The sequence below is a fragment of the Mus musculus genome, chromosome 13 (assembly GCF_000001635.26).
Source record: "Mus musculus strain C57BL/6J chromosome 13, GRCm38.p6 C57BL/6J".
Classification (NCBI taxonomy): Eukaryota; Metazoa; Chordata; class Mammalia; order Rodentia; family Muridae; genus Mus; species Mus musculus.
In genome coordinates, this window is record NC_000079.6 from 67,948,912 (window position 1) to 67,963,716 (window position 14,805).

General features: G+C 42.9%; 1 long non-coding RNA gene across 1 annotated transcript; it reads left to right on the forward strand.

The window, feature by feature from the left end:
• The first annotated feature begins 839 nt into the window (after positions 1-839).
• On the forward strand, positions 840-5,596 carry Gm7969. Its single transcript, XR_003950522.1, has 3 exons — positions 840-943; positions 2,174-2,241; positions 2,885-5,596. It is a non-coding gene; the product is annotated as a predicted gene 7969 (long non-coding RNA).
• The last annotated feature ends 9,209 nt before the right edge of the window (positions 5,597-14,805 follow it).

A 14,805-nucleotide genomic window follows, 5' to 3' on the forward strand; every position in this document is an offset into this window, starting at 1 on the left:
CTGTAAGAATCGCATTGGTCTTGGTATCTCTTCACAGAGGTAGGAAAGTATCTAAGTTGCCAATGCGTTCACTTGGCCCCGGCCTGGTCAATAAACTTAGTAGTAAACTCTGGTTGTCTTTGGAGCCCAGTGAGTGGCCCCTCTCAGTCCATCCTTGGAAAGCTAGGGACGGTGTAGCAAAGGCAAATGTCTACATTGCTGAAGGGCCAGGGCTTCGGGCCCTTTGGGAAGAGACCACATGAGCAGCTTTACTCACATTTGGAATATCTATGACTCTGATAATGAAGCTGTGACAATATTTTCCTAAATACGGGAGAGCCATAGTATGTCTGCCTGTGTCTCCCAGGAGCACAGACAAGTAGTTTGTAAAGCCAGGCCTCCCCAAGCATTGCGGGGCTTTCTGGGGACCCAGTTTAGGTTCAGTAATAAAGACACAGACACATTTGTATAGTAGAAGTCTGTTGTCCTGTTTTCTGGGCCAGCCACTCAGCTAGATTTCAACTTAAAACTTTGTCTGCTGTTGTTTCTCTCCATGTGGCTCTGAATGCATGGAGTGGCTATTCCTGGTTGTCAAATTGACTATATCTGGAATGAACTACAATCCAGAATTGGATGGCTCACCAGTGACCCTAATCTGGAGGCTTGGGAGATAAAAGTTTCTGACCTGGATCTTGATATGGAGATCTTGACGCCTATTGGCTATGGATTCCAGAAGATTAAGACAAGGTGATCTCTGAGTTCAAGGTCATCTGGGATTAAAGGTGTGGTGGCACACACCTTTAATCTGGGTTACACCTTTTGCTGGAGACTATATAAGGACATTGGAAGAAGGAAAGCTCACTCTCCTTTGGCTCCTTGCTGTGTGGGACTGAGCAACTGCTAGATCCTTGGACTTCCATTCTACAGCTGCTACTGACCGTTGTTGGGAGTTGGACTGCAGGCTGTAAGTAATAAATTTTTTTACTATATTGAGACTATCCATAAGTTCTGTGACACTAGAGAACCCTGACTAGTACACTGCTCTTCCTCCCTGTGCCTTTCATGTCGGTGCTTCCATCCTGCTACATCCCTGCCTGTTAGTCCTTCTACCCAGCTCTAGCCACCAGGTCTTTATTATACAAAAATCCATGCTCTTCACTCATCCACTAGGCAGTGGGGGCTTACATGACCTTCCCCAGGGTGGCTTGTCTTTTTTTGGGGGGCAGGTGAGGAAAGGACCTCATTTCATTTGCATATCCTGCTAGCCTGGCACAGTCAACATGGCAATTAACAATTGAGAATACAGGGACATACGGTACTGCATGTGTGGTTATCCCACACTCAAGAATAATAGCTGTGCTCAGCCTGGAAGAAATTGTCCACATTTCTTCGCTCAGGGTTTATTTTTAAATTCTAAGTGAGTTAGCAAGTCATTCCGCAGTTCCACTTACCACATTCTGAGGTGAGACGTTGGGACTATGATGATGAGCCCATGAAGGACAGAGATATTTTTGTGTTCTTGGCCACCTGGCCTTTGTGAGTGAATCAGTGTACTTTGGAAAATGGTGGTAATGTAAATTGAGTGAGAAGCCAAAACTTTCAGTGTTTCATTTTCCCAGTGATGAACCTTGTGACCTGGGGTCCTCCGGCCCACACTTTTATGTTCAAGGCAATTTCTCCCAGAATGTCTTACTTAACTCCTGAACCAAGGAGTCTGAAAGCCGGCCTGGGTTGTGCAAAGAGTTTCTTGATTATTTCTTGTGGACAGTTGGTATGCATTAATGCTCTTACTATAGTATCAAAGAAATAGAAGAGAGAGCACAAATAGCAAGATTTGAAGCTGTTGGAAAGTCAGGCCTCCCCAAATATTACAGGGCTTTCAGGGGACCCAATTGAGGTTCAATAATAAAGACACGGACACATCTGTATAGTAAGAGGCTGTTGTCCTGTCACAGAAGACACTAACTTGTACCCCAGGATCTCTCTTTCTTTTTCTATAGCTTTCTGCTTCTGCCAAGCGTGGTTACCCCTCAACACTATTAAATCTGATTCTTGGCTATCTTTGATATACCCAAGAACATTACCATTTTTTTTAAATTCTAATTTTAAACACCTACAAAATTGGAATCCGATGTTTAAGTCATTTGCATAGTTGGGTAATTCCATCCTACCATCTCTAATGTCTTCTTTGCAGTGACCGGAGGCCCATCACAGCAGAAGAGAACGGAGCACTTTAACCTATAAAGACAAAGAATTCTACAGGTAACAAACCTCAGAACCACAGCTAATTAGCATAGACACACCTGACAAGTTTTATTCTTTGTACCTATCTTTGTGACTTCCCAATTATACCATTTCTTTTTAATTACTTTACTTTTTTGATTATTTTAAAAATATTTTTTATTACGTATTTTCCTCAATTACATTTCCAATGCTATTCCAAAAGTCCCCCATACCCTCCCCCCAACTCCCCTACCCACCCATTCCCACTTTTTGGCCCTGGCATTCCCCTGTACTGAGGCATATAAAGTTTGCGTGTCCAGTGGGATGGCCGACTAGGCCATCTTTTGACACATATGCAGCTAGAGTCAAGAGCTCCGGGGTACTGGTTAGTTCATAATGTTGTTGCACCCACAGGGTTGCAGATCTCTTTAGCTCCTTGGATACTTTCTCTAGCTCCTCCATTGGGGGCCCCGTGATCCATCCAATAGCTGACTGTGAGCATCCACTTATGTGTTTGCAAGGCCCAATTATACCATTTCACTTTAATTACTTTACTTTTTTGAATTTTTTAATAAGTGCATCACCTTTTAAGTTACTTACATTAAATGTCTTTAAATTATTCTTAACTGAGCACTGTTTTGGCCAAACTTTTTAATTGCTCACCTTCTTTGTTTACTTAAAGTTTGCAGTTGCAGTTCCTGCCCAATGGTTTCTTTTGCTCAGTGGACCGTTAGTAAAATGCGTGGGAAAAGTTGGACTGAAAATGGGGAGAGAAGGAGTCCCCTCCACAACCTCGTGCTCAAGAGATTCAGAGGGAGCACCCTCAAGGACCAAGTGCTCAAGAGACTCAGAGCGCGGACCCTCAAGAACTTCGTGCTCAAGAGATTCAGAGGGAGCACCCTCAAGGACCAAGTGCTCAAGAGACTCAGAGCGAGCAACCTCAAGAACTTCGTGGTCAAGAGACTCAGAGGGAGCACCTTCCACAACTTCATGCTCAAGAGACTCAGAGGGAGTACCCTCCATGACCTCGTGTTCAAGAGACTAAGAGGGAGCACCCTCGAGAACCTCACGCTCAAGAGATTCAGAGGGAGCACCCTCCAGGATCTCGTACTCAGGAGATTCAGAGGGAGCACCCTCCAGAACCTCGTGCTCAAGTCACTAGTAGGGAGCACTCTCCAGGATCTCGTGCTCAGGAGATTCAGAGGGAGCACCCTCCACAGCCTCATGCTCAGGAAACTCAGAAGGAGCTCCCTCTGTGACCTCGTGCTCAGGAGACTCAAAGGGAGCACCCTCCAAGACGTCATGATCAGGAGACTCAGATGGAACACTCTCAAAAACCTCATGCTCAGGAGACTCAGAGGGAGCACTCTCCAAAACCTCATGTTTAAGAGGAAGACGGTGATTGAACCTTATATCAAGGTAGAACCGTGAGTCTGGTACTGTAGCAGCCAGCCAATACCTTTCCATCCACTCAGGAATTATCCTGCTCTGTCACATCACCCCAATGTCTCTACCAAACATTTCAGGAAGACAAAGAAAAATCTGTCTCTTCTGGCCAAGATTTGATTGACAAGCCCAGTTTCTCTATTTTTTTGTCAGTGCATCCCAACGTAGGATCAATCACAAAAGGCCAAATATGTTCCACAAAACAATCATGTAGGAGCTCTGCTTAAACCTACCGCCTTCATCTTTCCGGTGACAAAGGCTTCCAATCCTGACCTTCCCTATTTCCACTGTGCTGTTTTCCAGTTCCCAGCCTGCTCTCAACACTTTGCCATAGTGGAGATAATGGAGATATCGCTACCTACCAAGGCATAGCGACCTGGGAACAAACAGCCAGCACCTACTCTATCTTGTGTGATCTTCATTTACTTAATAACTGCAAGAAAATTGTTGAATTGAGAATGAAACTGAGTAATGAGTTATCTCCAGGGAATCCAGACTAATGCTCATACAGCTCTGTTTCTGTCTTCAGTTTTTGTTTGAATGATTTTGATGGCCTCACTCATTGTTGATAGCTCCTACTGAAACTAGTTGTCCTTTTCTAGTCTCTGTGTTGTTCTTAGTAAAACCATGGACAAAAACGATGCCCAACTTCTGGCTCATTTATTGACTTAATTATTGCTTCAGTGCCTTGCAGTAGATCTGTGTATCCAAACATCCCAATACAAAGGAGATTTAGAAGTGGGGGTAACTTTGATAGTAGTGGGAATTCCCAAAGCCCCAGATCTTCCACAGATGCACACTGGAGGAAACTGTTCTGGGCTGTTAGTGTATCCCTCACAAGGCACTGTGGTTTTCTTTGATTGGTTCCCTTGGCAAGGGAGATGGATACAGACTGATGGTCTGTATACTTGTTTGAAATGTGTATTGATTGAACTTGTGCTGTGCAAGTCTAGATTTCTTTTTCTTGCATTTCTTCTTTCTCTCCTAGGGAAAAATAATGCATAATTGCATACTCTGTCAGTTCCTGACATCACTAACCACCAGATGCAATGTCTCCTTATGCTCACAGTTCTCAGGACACACTGATTCCTCTACAGTAGGCTGTGCCTTGCTCATGTGTAGCTGAGACAGGAAGTCACAAGCTCGAGATGATGATACTTTCTGTTCTGAGTGCTTTTTCCTCTTATCCTCCTGTTAGCTCAAACGTGTGCAGAGATGTTATGGCTAGACCTCTGGCTTAGCTGATCAGCAGGAATAATGCCTTTGAAAAGCCTAAGGAAAAGTAATAGAAGATGGAGCTTGTTACAGCTTGAATATGTTTGGCCCAGGGAGTGGCACTATTAGAAGAAGTAGCCTTGTTGGAGTAGGTATGTCCCTCTTGGAGTAGGTGTGTCACCATGGGTATGGGTTTTAAGACCCTCATTCTAGCTACCTGGAAGCCAGTATTCTGCTAGCAGCCTTCAGATGAAGATGTAGAACTCTCTACTCCTCCTGCATCCTGCCTGCCTGGATGCTGCCATGCTTCCAGCCTTGAAGATAATGGACTGAACCTCTGAACCTGTAAGTCAGCACCAATTAAATGTTGTCCTTATAAGACTTGCCTTGGTCTCGGTACCTGTTCATAGCAGTAAAACCCTTATACAGAGCTGTTGGAAACACTCAGAGCAGAGTCCTTGGTAAGGGACAGATGGGTGGAGTTCATCTTCCCACTTTCTACCAGATGATTAGCTAACAACCAAATGACAGCAGAATTCTGAGTCTCCATTTCTGACGTCAGTTAGCTCAAAGACCTATATATTTTAGCCAGTTGAGGTGTTGCTGGTGAGGCTAAGAGAACCCCTATGGGATAGATAAGTATAAAATAATCTAGTTATCTTGGATTCTGTTTACTCAATCTTCTCCATCCCAAGCTAGCAGAAAAAAGTAAAAATAAAAGATTGAAAAATGTATCACAGAATGTGGCTCTAACAGTGTTGATAAGTAGTTATAATTTATAACAGTAATTTCATTAGGTCACTGTTCTTAACAGTGGGTGGTCTGGCACACAGCTGGTTGTGAGCCAAAAATACTGTAGCCTATAAATTTGCCATTCATTTCAGCTTGAAATGCTAGGCCCTAAGCAGAGGGAGAAATTTTATGTTCCAGCCACCAGGAAAGGCAGGGGCATATTTCAGTTGTGAAAGAAGGACTGACTTTTCATGTTTCCTCTTATATAATCCTGAATACAGGTGTTGGAGGAGGAGCAATGAGGCCCGTTTCACCAGATGTAAGACTCTTTAATGGCAAGATAGTAATACTGGAGGAGCAGTTTTGAAAAAAAAAAAAGAGCCCAGCATGATTTCCACTTAGCCTCAACATGCTACTAAATTACCCCTGGAAGCTTGACACTGCCTGTCATGTGTGTCTGGAATTCAGTCAACACATATAAATCAGGTGACTTTCTTGTGAACCTGAAAACATGCCCTGTCTGGAAGTCTCAGACGTAATCAGTGTTTCTAAGTTGATACAGTAAAGGGAGGATAAATTGGCTCTAACAAATGACTGTGTGAGGGGATACCAAGGAAGCTATCCTCATGTGACCTGTAGGGTAGAAAGGAATGGGAGGGCTATGGCTTCCACGGGAATCTGCTGCACACCATGGGAAGGGCCTACTCTGGGGTTTTGTCTCTACACCAGCTCACAGGACAGGATGGAGGTGCACTCTTACTGCAGCCTGTCTAGAATATCTCACGGAACAAATATGTTGTGTCAGGCAAGACAAAAACGCATCTGCTTTCCTGATAAAGAAGAATGTAGTGGGACTTGGGACATTTCTCCAAGAACAAAATTTATTTTGCAGTGATAAAAACACTTGGCAATAAATGCCCAAATGAAGTGAGTGAGTTAATTTCACTTCAAAGACAAGCCACCATTCATGTCTAAACGGAGACTTCAGATCTGTGTGCAGATCTCTTCTGCTGGAGGCCATAGGCCAGTGTGCTGCACATTCTTTTTATGTGAGCTACACTCAATCTGTTTTCTCCACACCAGACTCAGCAGTTTAAGGAGGACTGTGCAAAGGAAGGGACTTTTTGAACCAGGACAGCTGTTTGCCTGTGTGGTAACCAAAGAAGAAGAGGTGGATGGAGCTGAAGGGTCCTTTTCCAGACAGAAATGTAGCTCAGGTTAGTGTGCAGTAGAAGAATGGCTTGATGCATAGAGCAGAAGACTCCAACTTCAGACACAGATAAATGTTGGCGCTCAGACCCTGAAGGCATCTCTGTCTCCTCATCCCTGATCTTAATAAACAGGAATGAAAGGCATAATTAGAACACACATATGTTTGTACAGATCAATAATCTGTACATATGTCTATCTAATGCACATATGCATAGATAGATGATAGATAGATAGATAGATGATAATAGATTGAAGATATCTATTTAATGCATAGATAGATGGATAGATAGATAGATAGATAGATAGATAACAGGTGATAGATCTTATTTGAAGAATGACTGATATACAAAGAACTGCACATTTCCACATTTCATTGTGTGTAATTTAATGCGGTATCAACAAAGTTACTGTATTAAGAATCTAAGTATCTCCCATAGTTATTTCTTTTAAAAATAATATTTCTTCGTTTACTTTTGTATTAAGATCACAGCATAGGACCTACCTCTTCATCAAATTCTGATGTGTCCAGGATTAAATTGTTAGGGTCGGTATCATGTTCCCAGTAGATTTCTACAATTTATCTGACATAATTGAAGATTTACACATATTGGGTAACAACTCTGCATTCTTCCACTGAGAAAGCATCACCTAAGGTTGGTCACTCTGTGACTATATCATTTATCTTAGAGAAAGTATTCCACCCTCATGTCTGTTGTTCTAAATCCCAGCGCCTCTTTTATTTCTGAGGCAGAGAAATGTCCCATCCTGTGTGTACTGTGCTTTCTTTGTCTCTCCGCTTGTTCAAACGTGAGTCCTTCCTTACCTGAGCTGGTTTTGAAAGGGTTGAAATGCACATGGCAATTCAGATGTCTTTGTGGGACTCTGGTTGGAGTTCCTTTGGATCTCATGGACATTCTAGCCTGCTTTGTTTGCTTATTTTTGTTTGTGGATCTCTGCACTGTTTTCCACAGCCACTGCTCCATTTTATATCCCCACATTTTCAGTGTATTCTGTGCCTGCATTTCCTTGCTGTTTAGTGATATTGGCAATATCCCTGTTGGCCATTCATACACCCTTGTGGAGGGGTGTCTTGACGAGTTCCATTTAGTTTCAATTGCGTTATCTGTTGCCCCGATTGATATCTAGGAGACCCTTATTCATGTTGGAAATGAATCAGCTGCCTGGACCCACAGGGGTTAATGATGCTTGCTAAGTGTAAGGACAGAACCAGATTACCAAAGGACAGACTCTTAAACTGACAGTGTAGAGAAGACTGCACTGCCACTTGAGAAGAAAATCAAGACGGTGGAGGCAAACCATGTACAAAAGCTGACACAAGTAGGCTGGAAACTCACTGTTACAAACAAACAAACAAAGAAAGAAAAAATGGAAACATACGGGGGAAATCCTTTTCATGGTGGGTTAGCAGATGGCTCCGTGGATTTGACACCAAAATCAGAGTTAACAAAAGCTGCCAGATAAAAGCTCCTACGATAGCCAGAGTGCACAGTGGAGATATGGAGTCAGGTACAGGGTGGGGTGAGGGTTGGGAATTGGGGGGAGGGGGTTGGGAGAAACCGTACAATTTGCCTGACTAGCAGTCAGAGTACTTCTTTATTTATACAGAACTCAATAGGTGTCTCAGTTAGGGGTTTACTGCTGTGAACACACATCATGACCAAGGCAACTCTTATAAAGGACAATGTTTAATTAAGTCTGGCTTAGAGGTTCAGAGGTTCAATCCATTATCTTCATGACAGAAGATCAGCAGCATCCAGATAGGCATGCTGCAGGAGGAGCTGAAAGTTCTGAAGGGAAACAGAAGGGCAGCTAGGAGGATGGTCTCCTTGTCCACCCTCCTCAATCACTAATTGAGAAAATGCCTGACAGTTGGATTTCATGGAGGCGTTTCCTCAAGGGAGGCTCTTTTTCTGTGATAGTACCACCTTGTGTCAAGTTGACACACAAAAATAGCCACTACAGCAGGGATAGATTCATATTGTCCTAAAACATTAACCATATCACTTTTGTCCCAGGACATGAGTTAAGTCATAAGTTTAGTCATCATTGATAAACCATGACATGACAGAATTATAATTTATAATCATTTACTCCCATCAACCCTATAACCACACTTTTAAGAATCTTGTGGTTTTAAGGGCACTAGACTGAGTCTAATTATGGTAGTCTCCCATTTTGATTTTTTTTTTTTAAATTCTGTTTTGTTTGTTTTACAAAAATATGTCTTTTGGCCCTAAGCGATTCACTTTTGTTTTAGGATGCCTTGTTTTTCCTTTTCTCTCTCTCTGAGGCAGTTTTTCTTCTGCAGGACCATATCTTTACTCCCTGAGCTGTGTCTGTATTTCCTGGTTTTGTTCTTTCATCAACTCCCTTATACATCTTCATTATATATCTTGATAGTTACTGAGGAGATTCAGTGGGCATGGGCACATAAGTGGCAGACCATCTCGTAGGATGATAGCAGTGCTGTCAAGATCTCTTACTGTGGATGTAAGAAATATCCAATATTCACCTGTGAGATGTTTAGCTGGGCACCTCTTCCTCGACAGGAGGGTCAACTTCTCCTTAGACAGAGGTTACCTTTTCATGGTTTTCAAAGTGCAGGAAGAATGGAGAGCTGAGATGGCCTTCAAGTTAATATATAAATTTTTTTTCACTTACCTTGCTTCATTTATAAAATCTCTGTCCCCATTTTCCATAAGGGTGATACATCCAAACAGGCATATTTGTGTGGGGGAGGGCAGAGTGTGTTGTTAGGACCCATCTTCAGCAACACTTCTTCATTCTTTACAGCACAGTCTGCACCTGCTGTCACCTGAGTTTTTTTATTTTAGCCATTCTGACTGGTGTGAGGTGGTTTTGAAAGATCCTGACAGAATGTAAAAGGTCACAGAAGCCCTGGAATTGGCAAAATAGATTTCATTGTTAGCAGAAGTAGCTTCACTGATTTAGAAATATAGAGGTGCACAATGCTGTGGCCACTCCTTGAACCCGTGTGTCTGCCAATGTTTTGACCATTCCTTGAACCCAGGTGGGTGCCCACTGCTTCACCTCACTGCCAGGTGTTTGTGATATTGGAGAAATCTCCCCAGCAACCACAGCCGGGCTAATCCTGAGTTGCTACACCTGCACCAGACTCTTTTCTTATACCCCTCCCATACCCATTTGTTGAGAATAGACATTGTTTAGATCTGGAAATCCCGTACTCCCCCCTTCTCCTTTCCCCCCTGAGGGCCTATAAAAACTGGGACCCCTTTCCTCTCTTGGTCGTCTCCTCTATCCCTGTGTGGGATATGAGTCATCCCCAGAGCTCGGGATTTCCCTGAATAAAGCCTCATGTTGTTTACATCAAGCTTGGTCTCTCATGAGTTCTTGGGGGTCCACTATTGTCCTGAGGCCCGAGTGAGGAGCTCCTCTCGGGTCTTTCAGTTTGATTTGCATTTCCCTGATGACTAAGGATGCTGAACTTTTCTTTAGGTGCTTCTAGGCCATTCAATATTCCTCAGTTGAGAATTCTTTGTTTAGCTCTGTTAATAGGGTTATTTGATTCTCGGGAGTCTTGCGGAGTACACTTGGCTCCAGCTGCATATGTAGCAGAGGATGGCCTTGTCAGGCATCAATGGAAGGAGAGGTCCTTGGTCCTATGAAGGCTGGATAGGTGCCGCAGTATAGGGAAATCTAAGGCGGAGAGGCTCGAGTTGGTGGTTGGGTGGAGGAACACCCTCATAGAATCAGGGGAAGGGAGGATGGGTTAGGCAGAAACTGGGAAAGTGGGTAATATTTGAAATGTAAATAAAGAAAGTATACAATTAAAAAAAAATCACGGTCTGGCTCACTGATATGACCTAGTCTTTTTAGCCAGCTTATCCTAGGGACCACACCACTTGCCTCTGCTTTCTGAGGCTGGAATTCCAACTGTAATTCCAAGAATGATGTCCCATCCTCCTGACCTTGCGTGACTTCCGGGATTGAACTCTGGTCCTCCTGTTTTAGCCACTGTGCTATTTCCCCAGCCCTCCCCCTGCTTTCACAGGACTCTCATTCCTTTCATAATTTGTAGCCCCTATATCCAGAACCTTTTATGTTCTACTTCTCAAAAGATTGAATTCTGATCTTCTGCTGTTTGGAGCCTCTGAGATTGTCTTGGTGACATGGGATGAGGGGTGTGATGAGGATAGACTTGCTTCCTGTACAGACATTCAACTAACCCCTTCCCTGAAGCGCCACTCTTCCTTCCTGGGCATTTCTGTGACTCTGTGGCCACTTGCTGCTTTGTCTTCCACTGAGAGAATTGAATGTAAGCAGTTACAGGCCTCTAAGCTGATTATCACCTGCTCCCTGTTGGTTCCTTCACTTCCAACATATGTGGGTGCCCCCTAGTCAGATCCTCTCTTACTTTTTTAAAATAAAAAAATTTATGATGTCATTATTTTACTTCTCCTCTTTCATTTCCTTCCTGCAATCCACCCTATGTCCTTTCTGGCCAGTCATTTCCCTCTTCCCCCACTTTCTCTCTACATGGTTTCCCCATTTTTTGACAATTACACACACACACCACACACACACACACACACACACACACACACACACACACACACACATATATATATACTCATTAACATATTAGTACAACCCAATGAGACTATTTAGTGTTTCTTGTATGTGTATGATTTCAGGGCTGCCCACATGACATTAGATAACAATTAGGAAGGTCATCTCTGGAGAGACTAATTCTCTCTTTCTCTGACTTAAGGAGGAATCAGATTTGTAAGAACTGAAGCCAGTGCCAAAATAACAGAAATCTGACCCAAGACAACAAGCCTGGAGGCCATCACTGAGACATCAACACCATGACTCTGACAGGGACACACACAAAAGTGAAGAACTGGGTTAAGGTTGCTTTCACAGGAAGAGAGTGCAGTGTCAACTGAGTTCAAGGGTCTCGAGTAGATAAGGGTAATTTTTACAATCATCATCATGTGGTAAAACACTTATGAGTCTGAGTATGTTAAAAGTGAGATATTTAGGGGCCAAAGAGATGGCTCAGTGGTTAAGAATATTGACTGCTCTTCCAGAGGACCCTGGATTGCCAGCACCAACAGGGCAGCTCAAAACTGTCTGTAACTCTAAGATCTGACAACGTCATAAAGGCATACAAACAGGTGAAAACATACCAATGTGCATAAAATAAATATAAATAAGTTATTTTTTTAAAGTGAGATATTTAGTAAGTCTTCACATATGGAACGTTTGGGCGTACATCCATTAATTTTTTAATCAGAAAAACAAAGCCATTTCTTTTTAAAAATGAAAACTAAAAAATAAAAGCAATGGTATTTTGGGAAACAAATCGATGAGTTGGAGAAAGGTAATAAACCGTCTAAACTAAGACGTTGCCTAGAATATAAAAAAGAGCATTGACTTTCTTTGTGGGGTTTAATGGACAGGATGTAGGGATTTATAACACTCTGAGAAAATTAGAGGCATTCAAATCATTTCATTAGATTCAAAATGTTCTCAGGTCTGAGTGTTGATGGTTCTAATCAGGCAAAAGTACACAAGTTATCTGCTCAAGGCCAGTTGCCCAAACTTGCATTGGCACCTGATTTACATCCATAAAACCCCAACCCTTCTAACTTGGGAGTGTGCAGTGGCCATTGCAACTTCCTGCCCATGATAAGAGTGACCCTCTCTTTTAAAAAGAAAACTTAGTTATTTAATTTGTTTACATTTCAAATGTTGTTTCCCTTTCCGGTCTCCCCTCCTCAAAACCCCATCCCATCATCCCTTTTGCCTCTAAGAGGTTGCTTCCCAACTTACCCTCTCCTGCCTCACCACCCTAGCATTCCCCTATGCTGGGGCATTGAACCTTCACAGAACAAGGGCCTCCCCTCCCATTGATGCCAGATAAGGCCATCCTGTGCTACTGATGTAGCTGGAGCCATGGATCCATCCATGTGTAGTCTTTGCTTGGTGGTTAAGTGACTGGGAGCTCCAGGGTGTCCAGTTAGTTGATATTGTTCCTCCTATGGGGTTGCAATCCCCTTCAGCTCCTTCAGTCCCTCCCCCAACTCTTCCATTGGGGTCCTTGGGCTCATCCCAATGGCTGGCTGTGAGTATCTGTAGAGTGCCCCCTGGTAATTGTCGGGAACCAACAGGAACGTTGGAGAGCAGAGAGGCTGTGACATGAATGGGTGAGACATCCCATGAATCATATATTGGCTTCATAGAAAACTTAATTTTGAAACATGAGGAATGGGGTAGATCTAAGGGATGATCTTCGTTTCTGATTTTCTTTCATTCCAAATAGTAAGTAACATCTTTTCCTCTACAAGGTGTATTTGTGGCTAAGATCTAACAGTAGATCATTCAGGGAAGTAAACAGAGCCATCCTCCTCTCCTGGGAACTCCGGGAGGTCTTGCTTGGTATATTGTCCATGAATATCTTGACATTCAACTTGTTTTTAGAAGCTATGAGAATAGAGCAAAGCTATTTTCCTAACAATTTCTGGTTTGCGTCATTTACATGATTCTGGGCTTTGTAAGTGAGCATCATTGTATTAGACAGGGTTCTCTAGATTCACAGGACTTATAGACTATCTCTCTAGATTGAGGGAATTTGTTGTAATGTCTTACAGTTTGTAGTCCAACTCACCCAACCATGGGGAGCTGTGAATGTGTCCAAAAATCTAACAGTTGTTCAGTTCCATGTGGCTAGTTGTTCCAGCTGGTCTTCTGTATAAGCTGGGATCCTGAAGAACTAGGTTCCAACAGATGTGCTGGCAAGAAAATGCAAGCAGGCAAGAAAACTGAGTGTTTTTTTCTTCCAATATTCTTATGAAAGTCTCCAGCAGAAGGTGTGACTCAGATTAAAGTTGTGCACTACCATGCCTTGGTCTGGAATATGATTGTCCTTGGATGACCTTGAACTCAGAGATCTACTTGCCTGAATCTCCTGGGATTAAAGGCATGTACTACCTTGCCTGAGCCTAAGATATTTATGGCCTTTAAGGCTTAAGATCTCTTTGTTAAGATCCCGGTCAGAAACCTGTGTCTCCCAGCCTCAAGATCTGGATCACAGGTGTGACCTCCATTTCTGGATTGTAGTTCATTCCTTTGATGTAGTCACGTTGACAACCAGGAATAGCTGTCACAGTCAGTTTTCCAATCACGCTTTCATAGGCCCTGCACGCAGTGCTTCATTTGGATGTCTTTTCTCAAAGGTTTAGTGGCTTAATCATACCCATCTATCATATCCTAGTAATGAGCCACTGCTATGTGCTCAGTGTTTTAACTGTTCTCCTTTCTCACACTGTGGGACCCATCCAGGCATTCTCTCTTGCATGTCACAGATACCTCACCAAGAAGAGCCATGGTGACAAGCATTCACAGTGTGCCTTGTCTCAGACTCGAGGGGGCCAGACTGCATCCCACTGCATCAGTGAACAAACCACAGACTGTGTTGCTAGAGAGCTACTTCCAACATCTAACCACACACAGACTTAGATGCCAAATATTTTAGAAATTTGTGTATATCAAGGAAATTCAAGCCTATGTTTGGACATTACAACTTTGATGTCTGTCATCTTATGATTTTTTTTCCTGTGTAAGACAGTTGATATAAATTATTTAAGAGCTTTATCTGTACAGAGTAAACAGAGACAAAAATTACCTTCCAGCCAGGAGTGGTGGCACAGGCCTTTAATCCCAACACTTGGGTGGCAGAGGCAGTCACATTTCTGAGTTCAATGCCAGCCTGGTCTACAGAGTGAGTTCCAGGACAGCGAGGGTTACACAGAGAAACCCTGTCTGGATAAAACAAAAAACAAAAAACAAAAAACAAAAAACAAAAAACAAAAAACAAAAAACAAAACAAAACAACAACAAAAAAAACACTGCCTTTGAAGCTCCATTCCAACAGCCGTTTATCAGCTTGGATTGTGCTGTGGTATGCTTCCCTTTTGTTCTTTCAAACAG